Source organism: Dermochelys coriacea, chromosome 10 (assembly GCF_009764565.3).
Source record: "Dermochelys coriacea isolate rDerCor1 chromosome 10, rDerCor1.pri.v4, whole genome shotgun sequence".
Lineage (NCBI taxonomy): Eukaryota > Metazoa > Chordata > Testudines > Dermochelyidae > Dermochelys > Dermochelys coriacea.
Genome location: NC_050077.1, coordinates 79,212,362 through 79,238,685, shown reverse-complemented (window position 1 = coordinate 79,238,685; position 26,324 = coordinate 79,212,362). Strand labels below are relative to the sequence as shown.

Genomic DNA, 26,324 nt, shown 5'->3' with positions numbered 1-26,324 from the left:
TTCCTGGTAGCATGGATTGTGCTGCACCAGTGCAGTAAAATGCCACGTTTTCCCAGCACAAGTCACACCCAATGGTGCATATTTTGAATGATGGTTGTGGAGGTGGGTCTAGCCCCCTTTTCACACCCATATTGTTCAGGATGGCAGCTCCTGCATCAGATCCATCAACACCGAGGCAATGGCTCACTAAGCTGGCTTCAGAGATGCGTTGTGCTGGAGGAACAGAGCAAAGCAGCCTCGAAGCACCATAGAATCAGGCCCACCACAGTCATGCACGAAGTGCCAAAGGCACAGAAATCAAAGTCTCACAAGCCACAATAGGTTTTCAATACCCCATAGCGCGAGTCCCACTAACTAGCTCTTGCTCTTGTCATCAGATGACTGCAAAGAGCTTTAGTACAGGTGATTGGGGAAAAGGGAACAAGTGGCAAGTATTTTGTTTCAAACCATTTGTCTTTTTCAGGAAACTTGGAAAATACAAAGAAGTTAAACATATCAAAGTTTTGAAATTCCAGCAATTTCGATGAGCTCTACGCTGGGTTGTAAAATTGAAGTGGGATATCTGTGCACGCAAGAGAGGGAGAGAGGAGATTCTGCAAAAATGCCATCAAGATTTGTCCTATTTTTATCAAAATGTCATTGACATTCAAAACCATTCAACCCCTGCTACACTTTGCAAGGGGGACGATCACATTAGCCGCATTGTACAGATGGAGAAAATGACGCAGACAGAAGTGACTTGCCCAAGGACTCACAGCAAGTCAGGGAAAAAACTCCATATGACGCAGGCAGACCAGGTGCCAGGTCATGCCAAGGCCACTGGCCCTCACTGAGCTCTGATAATGCATAGCTGCAAACCAGTTTGGCTCGCCCATGTGTTAGCATGGTTAAAAGAGACAATAGACTTACGAGAATGGTTTTTGTGTTAAGACTTTATGAAATGCTTGTAAGATGCTGCATTTATTAATCTTATTGACAATATCTATATCCCATGTGTTATAAGGTAATATTTAAGTGCTTGCTCTGTAACTATAAAAACATTGGCAGTATTTCTAAGCATAAGTAAGGGATCCCCAAGCTGCTTGGCTTGGGTTAGCCACAAAGGACATACAACGCTTGCATATTATAGCAGCTGCTATCACTTTTTGGAACGTCAGACTGCATCTCATTTGTGTGTGTGTGTTATCTGCTTTAGCCTTGTAAAGAACTCTCGTTTCTTTTTCTTCTTTAATCAATCTTTAGTTAGTTTATTACAAGATTGTCTACCAGTGCTGTCTTTGGTTAGAGATACGAGGTAAATGACTGGCCCTTTGGGACTGGCAGTAACTGAATTATTGTTGTGATTTTTGGTGTAAGGGACCCTCTATCAAGGGTCTATCAAGGTAGGCTTGCCTGAGTGGCAAGATAGTCCCATGGGACACCCCAATCTGTCTGTGACTCCATGGTAAGGCGGTTATAGTGCCTGAGAAGTTCACACTTGTTACTTGCTTGGTGAAATCTAAGTACAGAACTCACAGGGGTTTGTGAGCCTCTCCAGACAGCAGGACACTGAGAACAGAACATTTCCCTGATTCCCATTCCTCTTCTTTAACCACTAGCCTATGCTGCACCTTCTGGCTTTGAAATGACCTTATCCAAGAACTTCTCCCTCAAAGAGTCTAATGACATTTTTCCCTTTTAAATTAAGTTATTTCTTGTGTTTCTTCTGGCATCCCTAAAGAGGAAAGGAGTTCTAGAGTTTTGAACCAGCTCTTTACAATAGGCGGTTTTCATCTGGGAATTTTAATAAAACATTATAGAAAACACTAATGGGAAGATAACATTAATATCCAGAAATGTAGTTACTTTGCAGCACTATCATTTTAACATTGCTGTGTATTTCTACCGCTGTGCCCACATCTGCATTAAATTCTCAAAGGGCCCAATAGTTTTCATTTGTGCATTACAATAAGCTATTCATGTTTGCGAAAAGCCCACCTGGGTTTTGCATAAGCGGGCACATCAGCTTTGAAGGCTGAGCTTATTAGCTGCAAGACTTGATAGTTAGACTCTCCAACCAGTCTTTTTTATGAGCATCCATTCTTGCTTTGATGTCTGGGTGACAGCACGTCCCAGGTAATGTTTCACAGAGCACATACCATGGTGATGGGATTCAAGTCTGGTGACCTGGAATGGACATAAAAAGCTGAAGTTGGAAAGATGTCCTATTTACAGCCCTTTCTAGCCACATGGCCACAAAAACCACCATAAATTCTAAAGAGGAGCAGGCTTTTCTTCTGTCACTTACTGACATTAGTGGGGGGGATTTTAGATCCCACTAATTTCCTGTCTGGAGATGAGCTATGCCAGAACAGAGGCAGCATCTAAGAAAAGGCATATGCAGAACATACCCTCAAACAATGGGAAAGTCCTTTGTGTCAGGGTGTTAATGCTGGAAGAATCCTTGCTGTTGGAAACGCTAAGCAGTCCGCTACTAAAGGGGAGGCTGCAGGTGAGGAAGGGAAGCCTACCTCACATCCTCCAGCTAATAACCATCCACAGGTCTGGCTTGATTCCAGGGAGATGTGTAATTCTGCTACTGCCGCTGGGCCTACATCCCCCGGGAGAACTGGCAGGGCTGGGGGTGGCATTTCCGCTCCATCTGCAGCAGGAAGGGACACTTCTGGCAATGCTGATTTGTTATGATATGGTGGCAAGCTGCCAGGAAGCAATGGGAGGCAGTTATCCCTGTGTGGTTGCCAGATTTGGATAAAGCAACGTACTCTGTGGCTTGCATGACGAAGGCTCTCCAGTTGTTTAGGGCATCCCCAAAGAGTGCCTTGTAAATGCAGATCAGCCCCACAGCCTTCACCACAATGATTATAACAAGGAGCTCAGAGGGGTATTTATGTATGTATGTATGCCCCTCTGATCATCTTGTTATAATCATTGTGGTGATACCTTTATCAATAAGTAGGGTAAAACAATTCAGGGTTTTATATTGATTGTGTCCCCCCCAAGTACATCAATGGCAATATTTGCTACTTGGCTTTCAAAGGGTTCGGCCACACATTGTTGGTATTAGTTTCTCTCTGTGAATGTTTCCTCTCCCTATTACAGTCAGTATCGCAGGTTAGAGAGTCAGCTGTCCAGCCCCTAGTATGTCTTTAACGATATGGAGCCTGATCGTTCAGTTACAGCTGCTCAAGTTTTGGATACTCTACCCCAGTGAAGGCTATGGGGCTGATCTGCATTTACAAGGCACTCATCAGGGACATCCGACACAACCAGAGAGCCTTTGTCATGCCAAAGAACATATTATAAACAAACTTGTAAGGCTGCACAGAGCTTTTTATTATTGTTTACATCTAAATCACATAAGTGATTATGGATATATATATATATCCATCCCCATTCCTATATTATTTTTTACATTTGGCAACAGTGCACTTACGTGATTTAGATGTAAACAATAATAAAAAGCTCTAAGCAATTACAATTAATTAGACTTATGGTAATGTAATAATGAGACTCGGCAGCATTAAACGTACATATGTAGGTAACACATTAACTCACCCAGCTGGCACCATGAAACAAAACAAAACAAAAAAAACCCAGCCAGCCAGGAAATCAAAGCAGCAGAAGGGTTAATGCAAACCACCCCCAGGAAAATACCTTTGATCTGTGCCCAAAAGGTCATCAAGTGCAGGCTCACTGGGACCAGGTTATGGTCTTGGTCATGGTCACAGAGTCAGTCAGGTCCCTGCATATGCAATCTACATGGGCAGGCAATTGTGTTCTCAGCCAGGAGTCCTCTGCTGCTCTTAGGAATGGGAGTGGGGAAGCTGTGGGTTTTAAACAAAGGAAATGTGGTTGCAAAGCCACAAAAATTGGCGGGGGGCTCAGGGTGAGAACTTCTTACAACTCACTTTCTATTTAACTGATTAGTTTTCAAGTTGTTTGGGTCCCTTTAGCCCCACAACAGAGAGTTAGTCACTGACACGTGTCAGTATCTCACAGGTGCAAGGACTGCTCTAGAGTTCAGATCTGGAGGGAGATGTCGAATGTAAACTCAAAGCAGCCTGGGTTTAGACTTTCAAGCCTCAATCTGGTTCACTTCTGCTGGAGCTGGTAAGGGTGGTGTGCCACTGAAACCGTCAGTCCACTTTTATAGTCCTTGTTGATTGTAGCTAGATTCTCTCTGGTCTCCAAGTTAAGAACCTCCCTTTCCCTGTAATAGACTGCTGGGTCTGCAGTGTGGGGGATGCTGTCCTTACAAAGCAATGTTCTAGTCGGACATAAAGGACTTACCATTATCAATAGGAGCCAAGACCAATGTGCAGAAAGTGGATGCCCATGCATTGGTTCTAGCTTTCACACATGAAGATCATTTGGTGGTAACTGTGCATGTGATCAGAGACTTAGATATTTGTGCCAAGGGCAACTACAAACTTTGCTCTCACAAATGTAAAACCAGCACATGCAAGCTCTGGTGAGAGGGTTGTAGCGCCAACAGCTGTATATTTAGATCACAGTATTTTGGCTACCATTTGTCAGCTACGCTGAGTGCAAACACTCTACCTCTGCTGGCTTATTCTCCTTTGTTCCTTACTGTCAACGTCTGCAGATTTAAAGATGCAATTTAGTTATTTCTGATTTAATCATGTATAATGCACCTCAATTTGATTCCATAATGTCATCTATTCACCAACAAGCACCATCATGTTGGACTCACGCTCGGCATCTGTTCCCACAGGGCTAGCTGAAGGCAAGGTTCCCCAAAACAGATACATGTTAAATTCTAGAGCACAAAGCTGGACCATAACAAAACTTCCCATCTCACTGGCAGTTCTATTTCACCAGCCAGTCTGTGCTTCCTGCACCTGCAGGAGATGTCTCTGGCAAACACTGTACCGCGTGGAGTTCTGCGCTCCAGGAGCACGCCACACAGCAGCGCGCAGGCAGGCTGTGACCAGAAAGACCTATTCAGAAGCGGTTCCAGCCATAGGACTATTATAGCATCTGTAAAGAAGCACCGCAGCTGCTCTGTGGCCCCTCTCTCCATCATCACAGCCCCACCCGGAATCCAGCCCAGCTGCACATCCTGGGCGCTGGATTGGCCCCTGTGCAACTGTCTCCAATTATGGAGGGGTAGGTGGCCAATTCGGATGAGATTCCTGCGTCCGTTTCTCTGCCCCCCATCACCATAGTGTCTGAGCACCTGCCAGTCGCAAATGTATTTATCCTCATCCCTGGGAGATCAGGAACTCCCACTGAACAGAGGGGGAACCAAGGCACAGAGAGACAAGGTGACTTGCCCAGGGTCACACAGGCAGCCTGTGGGGGAAGCAGGGAAGTGAACTCAGGTCTCCTGAGGCCCAGGCTAGTACCCTTAGCACTGGACCATCCTGCCAGGCCTTTTCCGCCCAACAATGGGTAAATGGGATGTGCCTGTGTGTACGGAGGGTCTTCTGGACATAAGTGATCCCTGGGTAAAAAAGAAAGTAGAGACATAGTCCCCTCTCTTTAAACAGCAGTCAGCTATAGGTAGGTACCCAGCCTGGCCCAAACCTAGCCTTTAAACCATCTTAGCTGGAGCATCTGCTCCCCCTCCCCACCCTCAACCCCCTCCAACTGCATCCTCAAAAGACTAACACCTTTGGTTTCCATGGCAGCATGATTTTCAATGAGCATCCTTCAAGTCCTAACCAGAATGAAAGCGCTTCATTAATGCATACAGGACACAGTGACATCTCCCAAGGGCAACAACATCCTTCCCCCGAAAACTAGCACTTCCTGCCCATGTTATTTTATTTTAACAAATGCATCTGAGCCAGCAGCCCTCACTTCCTTCCAGCACTGATGGGAGCAGGGCTCGTCGAGACACACGCAGCGCTCGCTGATTGACGGAGTTTGCTCAGAACTAATCAAGAAGGGTTTTTGTTGTTGTTGTTTTTTTAAAGAAAAAAGGAAGTTGATGAATAAAAATTGCTGCTGAACCGGAGAAGGAGGAGAAGGATGATAATGTTTCCCCAAACCACACTTCCAGAGGCAGCAATTTCACAGAATGCAGCAGGCCAGGCCTCCCTCCTCCTTTCTACCTCGCTAGCAATCCTCAGAACGACACCCTCCCCTTCTAATCCTTCCTCCAGCCGTTCGAAAAGTCACAGCACTTTATTTCAAAGTGAAGCCTGCCCTCCTCTGATCTCTGAAAAAGCCCTTTTGACTCGTCGCAAGGGAGGAGTCTGACCACTCTACCAGACCGTCCGCCTTGAGGGCCAGGCCTTCCACATTCTCACACTCCCTCCGTTTGCCATTTGTTCTCCATTTCTGCTCCGTCTGGCTTTTGCTTCGACATATGCCTTATTGGGAGGGGAAAACAAACAGTTCTAATGAATTCTGATCTGCATCCAGCCCCCACCCACCTCTCCACAGCCGCCTTTCCCATCTGGCGTTGTCTCCATGGACAACACAAATGGCATGCACCGTCACTTGTCCTTACATGGAGCCCTAGCTGCATTACTCTGCAAATGGAACATCAGAATAGACATTGGTGTTGGCTCCCCCTCCCCCCCGGAATTCAGTTCTGATCTTGGAGGAGGGATCTGGGTTAGAGCACACAATGGATTTGATCCTAAATCTGAGATGCGCAGCATCTTAACAAGCACACAGCACCCACCCTAAACAGGGAAAGGAATTTTATAGATAAAACCCTGGCGTCAAATTCTCAGCCCCACCAGGGTCTCTTTGCACAAGTGAAGTGGCACAAAGAGACCATACACCTACCTTAAAGGGGCAGCTGAGAATTCACCCAGCAGGGAGGAATGGTTAGAGATACAGTCAGGTCCCCTGTAATGAGGGGTGATTTCAGGGGGATTCTTTAGGAAGCAGAGCTACAGCCCACTGTGCTCTGATTATCCTCACCAGTGTAAGGGTCCCTAGGGAGGCATTACAATGTGGCACAGGTTAGAATAGCCCCTAGGCTGCTCTAACTTGAGCCATAGGCTGGTTCAGCTCCAAGATTAGGAGAGGCAGTTGGTTCTGAGCCATCTCCACCTTTAGCCACATTAAGCACAAGCCTGGCACAGCTAAAGCCAATCCTCCAATGAATTTAATTTAGCTGGATTTTTCACCAAACGTAGACATCCAATTCCAATACACCCAAGTTGTGCATGCAAACTGTTAAAATGACAAGTTGTCCTGGTCCTGTTTGGAGGCTGGGGTTCTGTATCTTCAGCAGTCCGGCTCAACAAAGAACTAGCATAAAGCGGGGGGGGGGGGGGAAGATGAGTTGTGCCTCTCTGCCCTAGGGAGCAGCCTGCTTTGTCTCTCTCCGTGTTTTTGGTTCTTATGTGTTAGGGCTGTGGATTGCAAGAAAAAAAAAAGTCATGTTATATTGCAACCTTCCAGTAAGAGATTTGATGTTTTTAATCTAGGTTCTCTCTGTGTGTGTATGCCATGAACATAACTGTGCGTAAAAGTGAACAATCTGCATCATCTGAATGTGCAATCACAGCACCTGGGTGTAAAAGCTAGACATGCAACTGTGGGTCTAAAGTTGGCACAACAATTTGGCTACGAAAGCCTGACAAACTAGTCTGCAGGACAAGATTGCAAAGCAAGGGCAATTTGTGGACCGATGTGCTGCAGCCATAGGTTTGTGGGGGCAAGACACCCATTTCTAAAAGGTTAATAGGAGCTTTGAGCTTTAAAGTGCCCATGCCACAGCTTATAAACATCCAGCTGTGGTAGCAAATCACCCCACGGTTTCACAAAACTATATTATCAGCATATAAACGGACCTCTTTAGCCTTTCACCATCTGAGCTATTATTACAAACACCGTGGGACCAAAATCAGACCGAAAATGCAGCCTACAGGTACCACCAGTACAACCAGTTTCCGCAGAAGAGCGAGGCCTTTCGTTCTAATGCTCCATGCAGGATTTACAATCAGAAGGCAGCAGACAGCAAATCCATCTACAGATCACAAAGGTCATGATAGGATCTGTGACACCCATTGTCTTTTGGAGCACTCTCTGACCAGGGCTAGACATTTTGGATTTGTCACAAATGCATTTACCGCAATGCGCCGGTTCGCTCCTAGTGGAGGCTGGTGTGTAGGAAGCACAAAGCCTCCCATGGATTGTTCTCTGGTTTATTTTTTCCAGAGTATGCAGCATGTGAAGGGCACTTGTAAACTGAGCAACAGTTCATGTATTAAGAGCTATAAGCCGCTATTTTTTTTAAAAAAAACAAAACACTATGTCGTTAATCTCACTCTCTCTCTCTGCCGTCCATCATACATGCTGAAAGGTTTGAAAATACCATTTATTTTGCGACTTGCTTTATCCTTCCCAGTTTGCAAATAATGGGCCAGACATCCCTGTTCTATTCCGCAGCCGAGAGAGAAACATAGACACTGGTAAAACAAACAAACAACTCGCCAACGTGTGCTCAAACCACTACCAACCCTGCAGACCCATATTGTGTCATTGTTCCCTTGTGCTTCCCCCATCCAGAGCCTCCTGTCTTACACTTAGTTTGAAAGCTGTTTGAGGCAGGGGCTGTCTTTTTGTTGTGTTTGTACAGCGCCTAGCACAACAGGGTCCTGGCTCACGACTACAGCTCTTTGGCACTGCCACAATACAAAATAACTAACAACAGTGAAATGAGACCAGAGAGCACAGAATGAGTTGACCAGTGGCTATGCTGCTTTTTCTTTCCACTCTCCAACCCATTCGTGGTCTTTCCCCAGTTGCTCCAGTCACATGCAGCTTTCATGGCAAGGCTCGACTAAAAGGAGATGGTGGTGGTTGTTCCTATGTGTATAGTAGTAATGCCCAAGGACTTCAGCTCCTGGTCTGGGACTGCATTATGTGTAGGGCCCTACCAAATTCACAGTCCGTTTTGGTCAATTTCATGGTCATAGGATTTTTAAAATTGTAAATTTCATGATTTCAGCTATTTAAATCTGAAATTTCAGGGTGTTGTAATTGTTGGGGTCCTGACCCGAAACGGAGTTGTGTGTGGGGGGGGGGTGTTGCAAGTTATTGCAGGGGGAATTGCAGTATTGCTACACTTACTTCTGCGCTGCTGCTGACAGCGGCGCTGCCTTCAGAGTGGGGCAGCTGGAGAGCAGTGGCTGCTGGCCGGGAGCCCAGCTCTGAGGGCAGAGCCGCCACCAGCAGCAGTGCAGAAGTAAGGATGGCATGGCACGATGTTGCCACCCTTCCTTCTGCACTGCTGCCTACAGAGCTGGGCCCTCCTTCAGCAGCTGCCTCTCAGCTCTGAAGGCAGCAGTGCAGAAGTAAGGATGGCATGGCATGGTATCGCCACCCTTACTTCTGTGCTGTTGCTGGCAGGCCGCTGCCTTCAGAGCTTGGCTCCTGGCCAACAACCGCTGCTCTCCAGCCATGCAGCTCTGAAGGCAACGCAGAAGTAATGGTGGCAATACCGTGACCCCCCCAGGCAACTCCCTTTTGGGTCAGGACCCCCAATTTGAGAAACACCGGTCTCCCCAATGAAATCTATATAGTATAGGGTAAAAGCACATAAAACACAAGATTTCACAGGGGAGAGACCAGATTTCACAGTCCATGACACATTTTTCACGGCCGTGAATTTGGTAGGATCCTAATTATGTGAGGTGCTGTGGTAACAACTATTTACAAAGAGAGTCCCTGCCCCAAATGGTGGACAATCTAGATTACAACCAGAAGACAAAACAAACCGGAGGAGGTGGGGGTGTAGGAGTAAAGCAAGCGTTCACAACCCCCAGCATTAACCTGGGCTCTCCACTCTGCACATATATGTAAGAATACACACCAGAATGGAGAGAGCTGGGGATTTCTGTGGCATTATGCTGATTTACACTAGCGGTGAATCTGGCCCTTGGAGCCTAACCTAAAATTAAAGATAAGGAAAAGGGGGACAGAAAGATGCTGAGACAAAAAAAGATGTACAAAATAACTGGAGGTGACCCAAGGAAAGGTGTCTTGTCAGGGATCACCGGTGAAAGAAAGTTACACGGGTGTGTAAATTCTTGCAGGATCAGGGCTTTATTTTGCCTGAAGGATGAGGTTAAAGTTCCCTCGCACCATTTCTACCTTCCACTTTCCCCAAAGTTCCACCACAAGATGGGACAATTGGGCTCACTCTATCTTGGTACTGCAAAAACCCCCCAATGTGGTGGCTTTTTGCTTACTTCTTGCCTTGCACCTTCTTTACTGGCCATGTCAACAGGAAGGGGCTCAGCCTTGGGAATAGCGTGTGTGTCTGTCAGGCTGCCCTGGAGAAGCAGCAGTTCACTAAAGCACCCATTGATTTTATCAGAGCAGTACCCTGGCCCTGGAGAATTTAGTAAGAGCACATATTTACAAAACCTAAAGACATTCGCCACCAGCCTATAACAACTGAGAGAATATTTTGAGCACAGGGAAGTGTTCCTTTAAATAAAGGGATACTCTCAATGTTAAAATAGATCAACAATTATATTAGACATTAAATATTGGGGTGAAATCTATTTTTACAAGATGACCCGCACATAAGATGTGAGTGGGACATTGAGATAGATGATGAAAAACGCTGCTTGCCTAGTATCCTTCAAAGAAGATTAAAAGAATTTAAGTCACTGAGCAGCTTTAAACCTGGCTTTTTCATTGTATGAAAACAGTGACATACAATTGATCTGACCTCATCAGTGACCTATCTGCCATCTAGGGTTTGATTGGTACAGATATATGGCTGTAAGTTGAGGGTCTGTTAAAAGCAGGCCATTCTGAAACAATAAAGCTCTGTAGGAGGCAAAGACTGAAATAAGTTAGGGTAGCTTCATAATTTACTATCCACAGATGGACAAGCAGGCTGCCCATCATCTCTGAGCTGGTGTCTCAGGAAGTTGGCTTCAAGTATCAGCAAGGAATGTCCTTATTTTGAGGCATTATTGAGCCTATAAAGTCTACCGCATGGGGAGGAAACAATTTATTTTTCTGCACTCTCTTTTCCACCTTCAACCAGTTTAGAACCCAAACTCTTAAATAAATTATTGGCTGCTGTAGAGCACTACAGATGGATGTGAGGTAGCCACATGCTATAGCACATGTGAAAATAAACCCATGGTCTCTGCCCTCAGATAGGTGCAGTCTCAGAGGAAGGGTGTTCCAGGAGCCTGGAAGAGCTGGATTCAATTCCCTGCTCTGTGACTCTGGGCAAGTCACATAGATGCTCTGTGCCTCAGTTTCCCTATCTGTACAATGGGGATAACATCACTGCCCTGCCTCCCAGGGATGTTGTGAGGATAAATACATTAAAGATTAGGAGGTGCTTATATACTACAGTAATAGGGGCCATTCTCTCGTCTCTCCCAGGGGTTGCACGTAAGAACACCTATGTAGATACAGAGAGAGAAGATGCACCAGACAATGGTTTAGGCCAAAGAGGATTTTTTTGAAAAATAATTCATTAATGCAAATTAACAATTGCATACAACTGATTTTCTTGTATACATGTCCCTTCTATTTTATATATTCATTCCATACATTATTCTATGTTAACGTTACCTCTTTAGCATTCAAGAGTCAGGAAATACCGAATTGATTACTGCCTGCATGGCCTTAACTCACCCCCCTTATGCAGATAGATTTTTTAAAATAAATAAGAAAGGTGTATTTTCCCCAGCTCGCCTGGAAGGAAATTTCTGGAACCGTTTTACTCAAACTTTAAAAATGAAATAAAATTAATCAAGCCTCCAAAAACTCAGGCCCCAAGGCAAAAGTTTCAGAATGTAACAAAACAGAGGGTTGGGGTGGAAAGTGGTGGGAAATCTGAACTTCAGCACTTTCTGTTGCTCCTGCCAGAATTCCACGGATAGGCCATGAAGCAGGAAAGCTCCCCAACGTATTCAGGCTGGACACTTAAACACATGCTCAAATACTTTCATGAATTGGGGCTTTCAGGCTTGATCCAGCCATGTACTGAACACCCTGGCCTTGATTCAGCAAAATGCTTAAGTACATGCTTAGCTTTAAGAACATAAGTCATCCCGTTGACTTCATTGGAACTATTCACATGAGTAAAGGGCAGCATGGGCTGTGCTGGATCAAGACCACAGTGTTCTGCACCTTGCAGGATTAAGCCCTTAGTTAGTGGGAAGGCAGGTGAGAAATATAATGTATTTATTCAGTTTGGACACAATCATGTTCCTAAAATGGGAGTTTTGTCTTTGACATCAATGGGAGTTGTATTGTATCCTTTATTGTAAGTTTCTCCATTAACCATTGGAGGCAAATGTACTGAAAAGGCAGACAAAAAAGCAGGACCCTGAGCCATATACTGATATACTATCCCAAAAGCTCTGGCTATGGACATAGAAGGCCTGATCTTCAAAAATTAGGTGTGTGCACAACTGTGCACCTCATTTGCATGTGTAAAACTGGATGACTGCATGCACAGATGAACGGTTCTTCATCTGAGTGGTAACTTGCACACACACAATCACAAGATCTGCATTTGCAATCATGGACAATGAGCATGCAACTTAGACATGGAATTGCAGGTGCATTTTTGGCACCCAAAAGGCATATACCCAATATTTTGGGGGAGGGGGAAAAAAATTGAACTTCACAGCCAAGTTTTCACCTCAGCTATGCTCACACCACCCAGCTAAAGTTACCATGGTTGTACAGGTGTAACTGAGGGAAGAATGTGACCTCTGGGGTGTAAAATCTGGCAATATTTGAAAAGAAAACTGCCCCTCCACTCCTATGGGAAGGGCTCCTTCCACCAGGGTAGAAAAAGCTATTATAAACCAGTAACATCACTAACTGAATCTTCATAAATTACTTTGCTATATAAACAATATGGTAACGCAACACCTTCCATCTTCAAAATTACATTACAAGCTTTGATTCATTAAGTCCCCAGATTTCCAAAAAGACATGGCAGTATTTGGGTTATGCTTAAAACATGGCTGCTTTATTAAACATTAGCAATGATACTGATACAGAACGTCTGATTTTGGCCACCCGAAGACACTCCTCCAAGTCTAGAATCGCAAGACAATCTGAACAGACAAATCTAAGTTATGTGCGTAATATATCTTTAGTGAGTAAAATACTGCCACGTTTCCTGCTCCATTTACCCAATTTTAACTACATCTGACCTATTCTTATCCTAATGAGAAACAACTGCTCCTCTCATTGCTGCATTCTCCGAACATGTATTTCTGGTAAAGGCCAAGCCTAAATCACTTCCTCTGCTCTTAAGTGCTGAGCACCAGCTGTCTTGTGACATTGACCTGGAACAGCCCTTTTCCTAGGCCTCCAACCGGGCTTCCCCATATCTGTACTCTTCCCCCACCCACTATCTCCGGTGTTTCTGCACTGGTTTCCAAGCTTTCATATGCTGCTTCATTTTAAGAACTCTAAATCACCACTGGCTAATACCTACCCCAAAGGTTGGGCAAATCTTCATTCCAAGCACAGAGTTAACAACTAAGGGCCTGATCTTGTGCGGTGCTCAGCAATCCACGATTTCTATTGACTTCAGTGGGAGTAAGGGTGCTGAGCACCTTGCAGGATCGTTGCAAAAGTACTCCTTCAGCTCCAGTTCAAGAACTGATCCTGTAAGCCATGACTCAGGCAAGCTTTCCTTAATGCAAGTTGCATTCAGCAAGGCTACTCAATTCATACTGAAGTCAATGGAAAGACTCCCAATGACAATGGAATTTGGAGGTGACCCTGAGTAAGTAACTATTCACACGAGAAAGGATGTGCAGGATTGGGCCGCACAATGGCATGAACTGGATTTAAAGCAGACTCTTTTTTGGCTGTAACAAAATCCTGATTAGGAATAGGGGAGAGATGCATCCTCTAAGACTGGTCAATTCAATTAAGCCAACTCCATAAAGATCAAATAGAAACCGGATAAAGATACTTGCTGATCCCTGACCTTTCCAGGACACATGCTTAAAACTGTCAGCTTCCTCAGAAAATGTGTTTGTTTTACAAACAAACAATGACAGTATCTTTTGAAATAGCCCAGAGAAGCACGTCAGCTATTAACTGCTATTAAATATTACTTGGGACTTGGTGGTGAAGAAACATATGCCCTTTGCTGAGTTTATGTTAGATAATTTTACAAGTTCACTTTGATATGCAGAAACTGATGTCTTGAAGCAAGTATATAGGCAAAAGAACTTTCTGCTGGAAGTAGCATTTGGCATAAGATAATTGCAGCAATTGTTTCTCCCTTATTGGTGGTGAATTGCCATAATTGTCCATCATTTAGTTGCGTAAATCTTGCACGAATAAAGCCACAATTTGCATGTGTGCAGAAAAAAAAACATTACAGAAACAAAAAGTAAACAAGCTATATTTTCCTGCTCAAGATGCATTTTCATTCTTATGTCAAAATTAAACAATAAGATTCCGTGTGATTGTTTGTTCCCAGCCTAGAAATCAAAACTTCAGCAACCTTTAATTTTAAAATAATCAAAAATACTGGAAGAATGAGAAGTCTTCCATGGTTTGTTACAGAAGTTACATTGTGTGCTATAGTGGTGAGAAGACTGGACTGGGGACTGAGCATTTATTCTTGGCTATTCCACTGATAATCTTATGAACTTAGTCAAGTTATCAAGTTTGATCCAGGTCCCACTGGCCATCAATGAAAAGACTCTCGTTGACTTCCAGCTTCCATTGGAATCAATGAAAGTCTATCTATTGACTTTAACAGGAGCTGGATAGGACGCTTAGGAACTGGTGCTTCAGTTTTCCCACTCACAAAATACCACATGGATGTCATGAGGCTACATTAATTAAAATGAATAAGAAACTCTTTGAGGAGTCAGATGATTAAAAAAAAAAAATCTACCCCAAAACAGTTAACATTTCTTATTACTGCTGAAAAGTGCTACTGAAGTACAATGCGTCCATTGCAACCAACAAGATCCTGGATGGAAGATTCTGGTTCGGCATTAGTATTTATTGCTTTGTTGTTGCTTTACAATACCAATGGCTGTAGAGCGAGGCAGATACTGTGAGGAATTCTCCATAAATAGGCATTCCATGTTTCAACAAATTTGATTTGAGCATATCCTCATTCCCTGTGTGTTTGGTTACAGCAAATATTCCAGTGAATGGAGTTTTTTTGGCAGAAATGTTCACTGAAGTAAGGCCCTGATTCAGTAAGGTACGGAAGCATGGATAGTATTTTAAAGCATGTGAGGATGCTTAGCGCCCTATCCACTAAACCATGCTGCCCAATTTAGGAAGTTGGATATTAACATGATACTTATGTTATAGGTAGGGCTGGTTAAAAATTCTCCAGTAAAACCGTTTTTGACAGAAAATTGGGCTTTTGACTGAACAAACATTTTCATGGGAGGTGACTGCTTACTTCGAAAGTTTTTTATTTTTTACTGAAAGACCATTTTTTTTTTCCCTTACAGCAGAAAAATCAAAAAGATTCTTAGTTTTCGACAAGAAGTCAAAATTTTCTGTGGTGAAAAAAAATCCAAAACCCATCATATGATTAGCTCTAAATCTAGGCCCTGACCTTGCAATCTGATCCGCATGGGTGGACTCTTATCTCCGCATGAGTTCTCAGAGGAACTCTGCCTGGATGCAGAGTTCTATTCTGGCAGGGTCAGGTCTTAGTGTGTACCTGTGTTCTTGTTTTCATTTGGAAATTTTCTCATAAAGTGACATGAATGACATTTCCCTGCAGCTGTATTGCAACATATTGGAGAGGCATACAACATAACTCAATTCCTCATACAGTGATCAAACCCCCGAGGCATATAATTTTAATAAAGCATGGCTTCCTAGAACACATCTACCTCCTCTACAATTCAGATGGAACATAGCTTCTTGACAACCCTCGTTAGCTGTAACGTTAGGTTACTAATTAGTTAAACTAGCCACTGGACTACTGGCTGTTCAACCAAGCAGCAATCAGGCCCCATCTCTAGGAAAAGGAGTCTTGTTGTAGATTTTGGCATAGTTCTGAATTGATCCCAAACCAAATTGCTGAATAATTATCATCATCATTCAGGATCAGAATCCAGCCATTTCCCTGCGTGGCCTCTTCTACCTATAACATCTCCTCTTGATCTACTTTCCAAGTTGCCATGGAGGTCTACAGCAACTATGGGATATTGAACTTGTTTATTCAGCACAGATTAAAAGAAGATATTTGTACACCAGCTACAGTCAGATTCATCACTGGGGAATTCCATACTTTCAATTAAGATTCTAGTATCGCAGAGCTATTAATCACTCTATAACTTCATCAAAACAAGTCCTAAGGGTAGATATTTCTGAGTGAAAACTGTCAGCATTTCAAGAGTGGGACTGGCAAAGGGTGCATCTCTCCGTTTCACCTCAGTGCATTATTCCTATGTGTACATTGCAATGAAGTAGTACAATTCATGCAATCCTGTCACTGGAAACGGTCATCAACAGGATCACTAGAAAAGAGTGTATTTGTCAACGTCTTGTTTAACTGCTTAATACCTGGCAACAGGATCAGTCCAGAAGAACTTCTTTCACTCCAGTGGGCCTGCACCGATAAGCCCCTCCTAAAAGTGCCCTCAGCTTCCAAAGTAGTCCAGGTGAGCTGAGGTTGCTCAGCACTGCATAGGAGGAGCTCAGCCCTTCGAAGAACTGGACTACTACTGCCTTCAGTAGTTTGGCTGCTAGGTTTAGTGTAAGAACTGAGGCACAATGTCTCACTTGACTCCAGTGGAAGGCACAAGTGAACCAGTTACAACTCCATGAAGCTGGAGCTGACTCTATGCCGCTCTAGATTACAGTAGCCCAGGGGCTACTCTAATTTCTGCTGTCTAGCTGTGGCCCCTAAGGGGCTAGCTGCCAGCTAGAAATAGCCAGAGCGTCATCCACTCTCCAGCCCCTTGACATGCCTCATATGCCATGGGAGCCAACTGTGATAGCTGTACATCCCCTGGGGATTTCTTCATGCTGGGGGAGTCCCAAGCTGGAAGATCCAGCCAGTTTCCAGCCTCCTGCACCACCGGAGCAGGCTGGAGAATCCGACTCCTGGACTAGAGCCTCTGATCTCAAGAGAAAGAGAGCTTTCACTGTCCTGCTAAGTAACCGGCAGAGGAAAGAGGATGCACTGTCAGCATCAATGTAATCTCCAGTCACAACTCGCATACAGTTACACAAAGGGGTAGGCAGCAATGGGGACCACCTTTCCACATGGACACAGAGCCGGGTCTGGGTCACAGGTGACAGCATCGGCGTCCACTATGCGAGGGGAAAGAGGAGAAGTGTAATTATTGCCTAGGCGGTTGCTTACTTCACCGCTGCTTTGACTTCCATGAGCAGGGGTCACTACAATCCCATTACCGCTGACAACACACACTGAATCCATCAACCCAACATGCCGTGTGTGCGTGTGAGAGAGAGAAGGGGAGATACAGATAGTATCACAGGCCGCAGTCATAATCAAAAGTCTGCTAGCAGCGCTTCTCCTTGCTACTCAAACCAAACTCCTAGTACAGCAATATGTCAGCTACTGCTACAGTAAGGGCTCCTCTAGCTGTGACTTCCCACCCCGTAACTACTACACCCTTTCACCCCAATCCATGGTCTCATCCAGCTTCAGGTAAGCAGAGGGAGACTAAGGGCTGATATCCTCAGGCTGGCTCCATGTTCAGCTTATTGCTACAACAGACTCATCACGACTGTATTATTCTGTCTAAGTCCATACTTCCACAGGAGATCATTAGAAAACACTAGCAAGAAATGAGAGTGGATCACTGCTTTATCAAAGTGAAAGCTTTATATCTACCTGTAGGAAAGCATCACTTTAATTTAAAAATGAGATTCTAAATTTCTGTATATTATATATAAAGAGAATGGGATTTAGTTTTAAAAGTATGAATATATAGCCACTTAGTATTCTACCCAATACCTCATTAGATCCTTTCTCTCTGTCTCATACTCTCTGTACATTCGCAAAAAGAAAAGGAGTACTTGTGGCACCTTAGAGACTAACAAATTTATTAGAGCATAAGCTTTCGTGAGCTACAGCTCACTTCATCGGATGCATTTGGTGGAAAAAACAGAGGAGAGATTTATATACACACACACAGAGAACATGAAACAATGGGTTTATCATACACACTGTAAGGAGAGTGATCACTTAAGATAAGCCATCACCAACAGCAGGGGGGGGGAAGGAGGAAAACCTTTCATGGTGACAAGCAGGTAGGCTAATTCCAGCCGTTAACAAGAATATCAGAGGAACAGTGGGGGGTGGGGTGGGAGGGAGAAATACCATGGGGAAATAGTTTTACTTTGTGTAATGACTCATCCATTCCCAGCCTCTATTCAAGCCTAAGTTAATTGTATCCAGTTTGCAAATTAATTCCAATTCAGCAGTCTCTCGTTGGAGTCTGTTTTTGAAGCTTTTTTGTTGAAGTATAGCCACTCTTAGGTCTGTGATCGAGTGACCAGAGAGATTGAAGTGTTCTCCAACTGGTTTTTGAATGTTATAATTCTTGACGTCTGATTTGTGTCCATTCATTCTTTTACGTAGAGACTGTCCAGTTTGGCCAATGTACATGGCAGAGGGGCATTGCTGGCACATGATGGCATATATCACATTGGTAGATGCGCAGGTGAACGAGCCTCTGATAGTGTGGCTGATGTGATTAGGCCCTATGATGGTATCCCCTGAATAGATATGTGGACAGAGTTGACAACGGGCTGGACCCATGGAAAAGAAGCTCTTGAGGAAGAGCTATCCCTTGGGGGGAGGGATAGCTCAGTGGTTTGAGCATTGGCCTGCTAAACCCAGGTTTGTGAGTTCAATCCTTGAGGGGGCCATTTAGGGATCTGGGGCAAAAATTGGGGATTGGTCCTGCTTTGAGCAGGGGGTTGGACTAGATGATCTCCTGAGGTCCCTTCCAACCTGATATTCTATGATGGATCACTTGATTACCTATGATGGAATTCCACCATGATTTCAACAATTTCCATCCCACCATCAACCTCAGCCTGGACCAGTCCACACAAGAGATCCACTTCCTGGACACTACGGTGCTAATAAGCGATGGTCACATAAACACCACCCTATATCGGAAACCTACTGACCGCTATTCCTACCTACATGCCTCTACCTTTCATCCAGATCATACCACTCGATCCATTGTCTACAGCCAAGCGCTACGATATAACCGCATTTGCTCCAACCCCTCAGACAGAGACAAACACCTACAAGATCTCTATCATGCATTCCTACAACTACAGTACCCACCTGCTGAAGTGAAGAAACAGATTGACAGAGCCAGAAGAGTACCCAGAAGTCACCTACTACAGGACAGGCCCAACAAAGAAAACAACAGAACGCCACTAGCCATCACCTTCAGCCCCCAACTAAAACCCCTCCAACGCATCATCAAGGATCTACAACCTATCCTGAAGGACGAGCCATCGCTCTCTCAGATCTTGGGAGACAGACCAGTCCTTGCTTACAGACAGCCCCCCAATCTGAAGCAAATACTCACCAGCAACCACACACCACACAACAGAACCACTAACCCAGGAACCTATCCTTGCAACAAAGCCCGTTGTCAACTCTGTCCACATATCTATTCAGGGGATACCATCATAGGGCCTAATCACATCAGCCACACTATCAGAGGCTCGTTCACCTGTGCATCTACCAATGTGATATATGCCATCATGTGCCAGCAATGCCCCTCTGCCATGTACATTGGCCAAACTGGACAGTCTCTACGTAAAAGAATGAATGGACACAAATCAGACGTCAAGAATTATAACATTCAAAAACCAGTTGGAGAACACTTCAATCTCTCTGGTCACTCGATCACAGACCTAAGAGTGGCTATACTTCAACAAAAAAGCTTCAAAAACAGACTCCAACGAGAGACTGCTGAATTGGAATTAATTTGCAAACTGGATACAATTAACTTAGGCTTGAATAGAGACTGGGAATGGATGAGTCATTACACAAAGTAAAACTATTTCCCCATGGTATTTCTCCCTCCCACCCCACCCCCCACTGTTCCTCTGATATTCTTGTTAACGGCTGGAATTAGCCTACCTGCTTGTCACCATGAAAGGTTTTCCTCCTTCCCCCCCCTGCTGTTGGTGATGGCTTATCTTAAGTGATCACTCTCCTTACAGTGTGTATGATAAACCCATTGTTTCATGTTCTCTGTGTGTGTGTATATAAATCTCTCCTCTGTTTTTTCCACCAAATGCATCCGATGAAGTGAGCTGTAGCTCACGAAAGCTTATGCTCTAATAAATTTGTTAGTCTCTAAGGTGCCACAAGTACTCCTTTTCTTTTTGCGAATACAGACTAACACGGCTGCTACTCTGAAATCTCTGTACATTGGTGGACAAGTAGCTACAATTGTCTAATGATCTCACTAGCCAGACCCTCATTTTTATCTATAGTTTCTTTAAATCAAGTAGATATATTGCACTGGTTAAAAATGTGCATGTGCAACAACTACACCAGCACCCCTGAATACTAACTGATGTGAGCCATATACTCACTTGATAAATAAACATGAGTTTAAGATATGATGGAAACTTCTGGTAGATTTTTTTCCCCCCAAAAGGATTTTGAAGTTCTTTCTGGAAAATTGTTTTTTTTATTTCCATTAAATTTTTTTTTTTTTTAAATTTCAATATTTTCTGCACCTCGTCTTTTTTTTGCCCCTTTTGCAACCAAGTACAATCATCATGTGTATTTTCCCCACACTGACTTTGTTTGTTTCCATATTTCTTTTGGATACCTTGTAACTTCTCCAACTTTCGAAAAGTCACAGGGGCGCAAAGTTACAGTCTCATTTTTCCATCTGCTGCTCTCAAAGTTTCCTCGGCTTTAGTAAAGTTGCAAGAGGTGACAAATGTCAAACAAAACAAATAAAACCCAGACCATTCATTTCACTGCATTTGGTGCCAAAAGGAAATAAAAGGAGGCAAAGTGGCAAAATAATTTTTAAAAAGTCAAAGTTTTCAATTTTGAGGGAAAACAAAAAACCCCCCCCAAACAAATAGGAAAATGATGAAACACCAAAAATGCTCATGAAACTCTCCAGCTTAGAAGAAAAAAGATAATTTGTTAGAAAATGGTTTTGAATTCAAAATTTCCACTAGCTCTAAATGCCAAGTAACCTAGCAGGAAGGCGCTAACAGAAAAGAAGTCCATTCTAGTGTTTAGAAAAACTAGAACTTATTTTGCACACAAATCAAGTGTTTTTCCTCCCTGCATGACTCTTTCCTTCCATTTTCTCTTCTTTTTATGCCTTGTCTCATTCTCTCCATTCTCTAGTAGTTTTTGTATGTTTTTCTCCAATGCTGAAATCATTGTCATTCTCTAACTGGCAGGTAAATGAATCCTGAATCCTTGAATCTCCCATGCATCTGGGAAAAGGAAGTAGTCAATCTAAGGGAAAAAGTTGCCCACTCCGATCCCTTCCTTTTAAAAAGCAGAGAAAGGGGTTGGGGGAAACACAACTGCCATTGTTTTATAGGGTCATAGTAATTAAATATCCTATAGGGTAGGAATATACTTAAGACAACCAAGTCAATCCCCATACAAGGTCCAGTTCTAGTCTTCCTGCCTGCTCCCCTTCCCTAAGAGAGGATATGTCCAATATTAAATTGATGCGATAGTTGATCTTACCAAAAGGCAAAGAAGTCCTTTTGAATCAGGTGTTCACCTAGTCTTGTGAGCAAAGCTGATCTGCTGATCTACTGCTGGATTTCTGCAGTAAACAGCATTCTCGGGGTTTTAACAGGTAAGTGATATCTTTTAGGAAGAGAGAGAAAGAGAGGTTGAAAACATTGGATCACTCAAAAGCAAAGCTATTAGTCAAAATGTTAAATTGATATAATGGCACTAAGACTGCGTGCATAATAAGCATCCCAGCTGAATAAGTCTCATTAATCTATTTATTTTGGAAGGGACGCTGCTAGAGTTACATGCATCAGAACATTTAAACTGCAGTAATTAGAGTGTCATTGGATTTTCTCAAAAAGAAAAGGAGTACTTGTGGCACCTTAGAGACTAACAAATTTATTTGAGCATAAGCTTTCGTGAGCTAAGTGAGCTTTTCTTCAGACGAAGAGCTCTGTGTAAACTCAAAAAGCATGTCTCTCTCCCCAACAGATGTTGGTCCAATAAAAGATATTGCCTCACCCAGCTTGTCTTTATAATATCCTGGGATCAATATGGCTACAACACCACTGCATATAATAGAAAGTCTATTACTCTACGGATATATTCCCTCGGGACCCATCAAACGATGGATGAGTAGGTCAGCTATCTATACTTAGCTTTCTCTCACAAATCTACAGCAGTTACCAATGCTATAGATGTTGAGTGGTTGTCTTGTCTTTACTTTTTATAACCTATTTATAGAATAACTACCTCCCCTCCTGATAGCACTATTTTTAGCATTTAAGCAAAATTTAATTAAAATTTTAATCCAAAGATGAATTACACTCTTAACCTCCTGGAGAGAAGAGCCCTATTCCTTCACTGCACAAGGCATTGTTGATAATCACTTTTTCACACTATGCTTTATTAATATACATATGGTAAGTGCTCTGCCCCAAAAACCTACGATGCAAGATGGTTTTATAGGGCCAGATTCTGGCTCACACTACATCAATGGGACTGTCCATGGATTAAAGCGAGGATGTCGCACTCTGATGTATGTTAGGTCATCAGTTCATTAATCGGAACAAAAAAGCCAGTCTGCCTGAGATGGGCACATCTCTTAGAGTCCACCAGATTTAAAGAGGCTGTGTTACCTTCCTGATCACTAGAAATAACCGTGAAGGTTATTACTCGTGGATGGTGTCCCTAGCCTCTGTTTGCCAGAAGTCGGGAGAGGGCGACAGGGGATGGATCACTTGATGATTCCCTGTTCTGTTCATTCCCTCTAGGGCACCTGGCATTGGCCACTGTTGGAAGACAGGATATTGGGCTAGATGGACCTTTGGTCTGACCCAGTATGGCTGTTCTTATGTTCTCATCAGCACATTTCTATAATTGAACTGAAAGGATCCATTAAGCTATTTATTTTACTATTTGTATTGCAGTAGTTCCTGGAGGCCTGTAGTGAGGCGGAGCGGCCTCCTATGACCCAGAGGGGGAGAAGCTGCTCACAGAGTCCTGGTGGGTGGAACCAGGCCATGCTCACCCCTCCCACCGGAAGGCAGGGGGTGGGGCAGGAAGTATAAAAGGCGGATCTGGGGGGGGGGATTCAGTTGAGGGGCAGCCGCTGAAGGAGCCAGATGCCCCCGCCTGCTCCCAAGCTGGGAAACTGCAGCAGGTCCTCCGCGGCACTGAGGAGTGGCCGACACTGCTGGAGCCACCTGCTGACCAAGCCATGGAGGAGTTGCTGGGACTGCCGCTGGCCTTCTATCCGGACAACCCGGAGGACCCTCTGCGGACCCAGGTACACCCCCGGGGGAGATAGGAAGTAGCCCTGGGGAACCAGACAAGAGTCTAGGAAGAGCTGGCCTGCAACGAGGTCGGTGTGTTGCGGGCAGATCCCCGCTGACCTGGTGGCAGACCCCGGTGCCCCTGTTAGGGCCCTGGGCTGGGACATGGTGGAGTTGGGCAGGCCCACGTCCCCCCTGGAACCTCCCCCCATGGGGTGTCAGTACTCCCCTTCCGTTGACCCAGAGGCCTGCCTACACCTACAGTCCGCCGAGTGAGGATACTAGGAGGTTCTTCTCATGCCTGAGCTCCCCCAGGCTGTGTTTGGGGTGCTCTACCCCGGAGGACTTGTTGCCCCACCCTGACTAACGGCCTGGGCTCTGAACCGTTTGTTTGCTGCTTGGCCCTGAGTGTAGGCCCGAGGCCCAGACTTTGCATCGCCCCGCCCAAGCGTTCGGCGTACTGACTCTGTTTGCCACTCTATCCGGAGTACCGCTCTGAGCCACAAACTCTTCGCTGCCCTGACTGTGGGCTAGAGACCCTGAGTGACTACCGCTCTGCCTGGACTGGTGACCAGAGATATAGACCGAGCATGACTCAGCTCATTCCCTAAGTGGGAACGACGCCCCAGGATGTAGTGAGGCAGAGTGGCCTCGTACTGACCCAGAGGGGGAGGATCCACTGCTAACCCACTACAAGGCCCAACTTGAGATGGGGGTCCCATTGTGCTGGGTCCAGTTCCTGAGACTTTCCCTGCCCCAAAGAGTTTAGAGTCTAAATAGGGAAGACAAAGGGTGGGAGGGGAAACTGAGGCACAGAGCTGGTCAGACAGTATGTCAGTGGCAGAACTGGGGAGAGAAATCCAAGTTTCCTGACTCCCAGGCCAGGGCTCTATTCACCTGATGCCGCCATTTCTCTTTAATTTACTACTAACACGTTCCCAAAAAAGTTTCCTTTCTAGGCCCTCCTGCCAGTTGCCCACACCAAACTGGCAGGAAGATGGCAAAGAAATTTGGCTTTGCTGGCAGATGGGAGCATTGTTCCCTCTGTCATTCTCCTGTTCTCTTTTGAGTCTGATTCTCCTCTCACTTTCATGGTATAAGCCAGCAGTAGGAGTTACAAAAAATGGTGCAAGACCAGAATTAGGCCCATGGAGTTCTAACTTGCCTCAAATGAAAGCCTCTCTCTCGATCCCTAATTTTTCTGGCCATATCCCGCCTCAAGTTCTGTTGATACAATAGCTACTAGTCCTTTAGCTTCGCCTCAGCTCTTGACTGACCCATTAAGCCCATGAAAAGACCCTTTCTGTGAACTCAACTCCAGGCACTGGCACTCAGAGAGATGGAGTGGTGCATTGAACTAAGACATCTGGGAAGCCCAACTCAACGAGTTCCTCAGCGTCTCTCCCCTTCAGTGTTCAGTTTCTCCTCATCCCCCATTATTAAGGATGCACGTTTGCTCACAAGGCCAAAATTCAGCAGAAATGGAGAGTTATTGGCATCGGGCAGGATTGGATCCCCAGCAGACAAAGATTGTCACAATCTCCTTCCTTCAGAGATAGGGCCCAGGTTTGCAAACTTCCAAGGTCAGTAAGAAGCCCCCAACTTACTCGCTATAGCCTCCTTCAACTCCTCGCTCTTCATGAGGGCTAGAGGAAAAGCACTTTTGGAACAAAGTATTACACTTGGCAACTGGCAGAGCCACAGGTATATTGATTGGCCTTTGCTTCTTTTTGTTTTATAAGGCACACTGGCACATAAACATGAAAAGGATGGGATGGGGCAAGGACTAGTGCTTTTCTCTGGGTTTATTCCTACGAGACCCTGCTGTGTTACATCAGCATAAAGCTGCCCTGATGCAGTGAAGGAGGCCTAGAATGTGTGTGTGTTTCTGTTAGATCAAGGCAGAAATGAGGCTTATTTTACTCACAATTCCTTGCAAGCACAAGCCCGAGGATGGCACTACATTTCCACCCTCTCTCTCTAAATAAAATGTAATCCTTTGCACTTCCATGGCACCTTCTGTCAGAGGATGCCCAGGCACTTAACTTATTAACCTTTGTAAAGCCTGGCATCATGGCTGAGACACAAGATGATATCACTGACCCCTATTATACAGATGGAGAAACTGAGGCCCAGAGAGATGTGAAGTGACTTGTCCAGAGATCCTCAAGAAGCTTGGGTGCAGAACCCAGACATGCAGACAACCAGTCTTGGGTTTTAGCCATAAGGCTGTTGTGCCACGTTGCCAAAAATCAAACATTGAAAAAGTTTCTTGTTATTTGCTACCAGGTTTCTAGGGAGGAGGAGGGAGATCAGAGCTGTTAGCCTCTTCAAGGTTAAAGCAAAACTTAGTTAAGACCATTCATCCCGGTTCTTGCACACACTTTCATTCTGAACAAAGACGACGCAGGAAAAGCACTCTCACCACAGGCAGTATCTAGCAGAGGAAACAAACAGCAATACATTATGAGACAGAGTGCTCTCGCATCTTGTACCCATCAACTAATTCCTATGGCAGGACATGGGCACCAGTTCATCAAATGTAATCAATACCTTCCCATACGCAGTGAGTTGAGGAGAGTGTGTGTTGACATTCTGATGACCTTGGGAGAACAAGGCCAGCTCCCTCTGAGCTCAGGCCAAAGAATCTAGTGACAGAGGATGTGGAAAAAGCTAATGTTCTCAATGCTTTTTTTTGCCTCTGTTTTCACAAACAAGGTCAGCTCCCAGACTACTGCACTGGGCAGCACAGCATGGGGAGGAGGTGACCAGCCCTCTGTGGAGAAAGAAGTGGTTCAGGACTATTTAGAAAAGCTGGACAAGTACAAGTCCATGGGACCGGATGCGCTGTATCCGAGAGTGCTAAAGGAGTTGGTGGATGTGAT

At 44.6% G+C, this 26,324-nt stretch overlaps 1 long non-coding RNA gene across 3 annotated transcripts in view; it reads right to left on the bottom strand.

Annotated features, from left to right (window-relative positions):
• Positions 1-994: 994 nt before the first annotated feature.
• Positions 995-26,324, bottom strand: part of LOC119862801 — a 40,159-nt gene continuing 14,829 nt past the window's right edge. For 2 of the 3 annotated variants that reach the window (XR_005295380.2, XR_005295377.2), the window contains exons 2-4: positions 3,655-3,824; positions 2,511-2,697; positions 995-2,166 (exon numbers count right to left, since the gene is read on the bottom strand). This is a non-coding gene — a long non-coding RNA (uncharacterized LOC119862801). Of the gene's footprint in view, positions 2,167-2,510; positions 2,698-3,654; positions 3,825-21,670; positions 21,797-26,324 lie in introns of all 3 variants that reach the window. The other variant, XR_005295378.2, reaches the window with a different exon arrangement.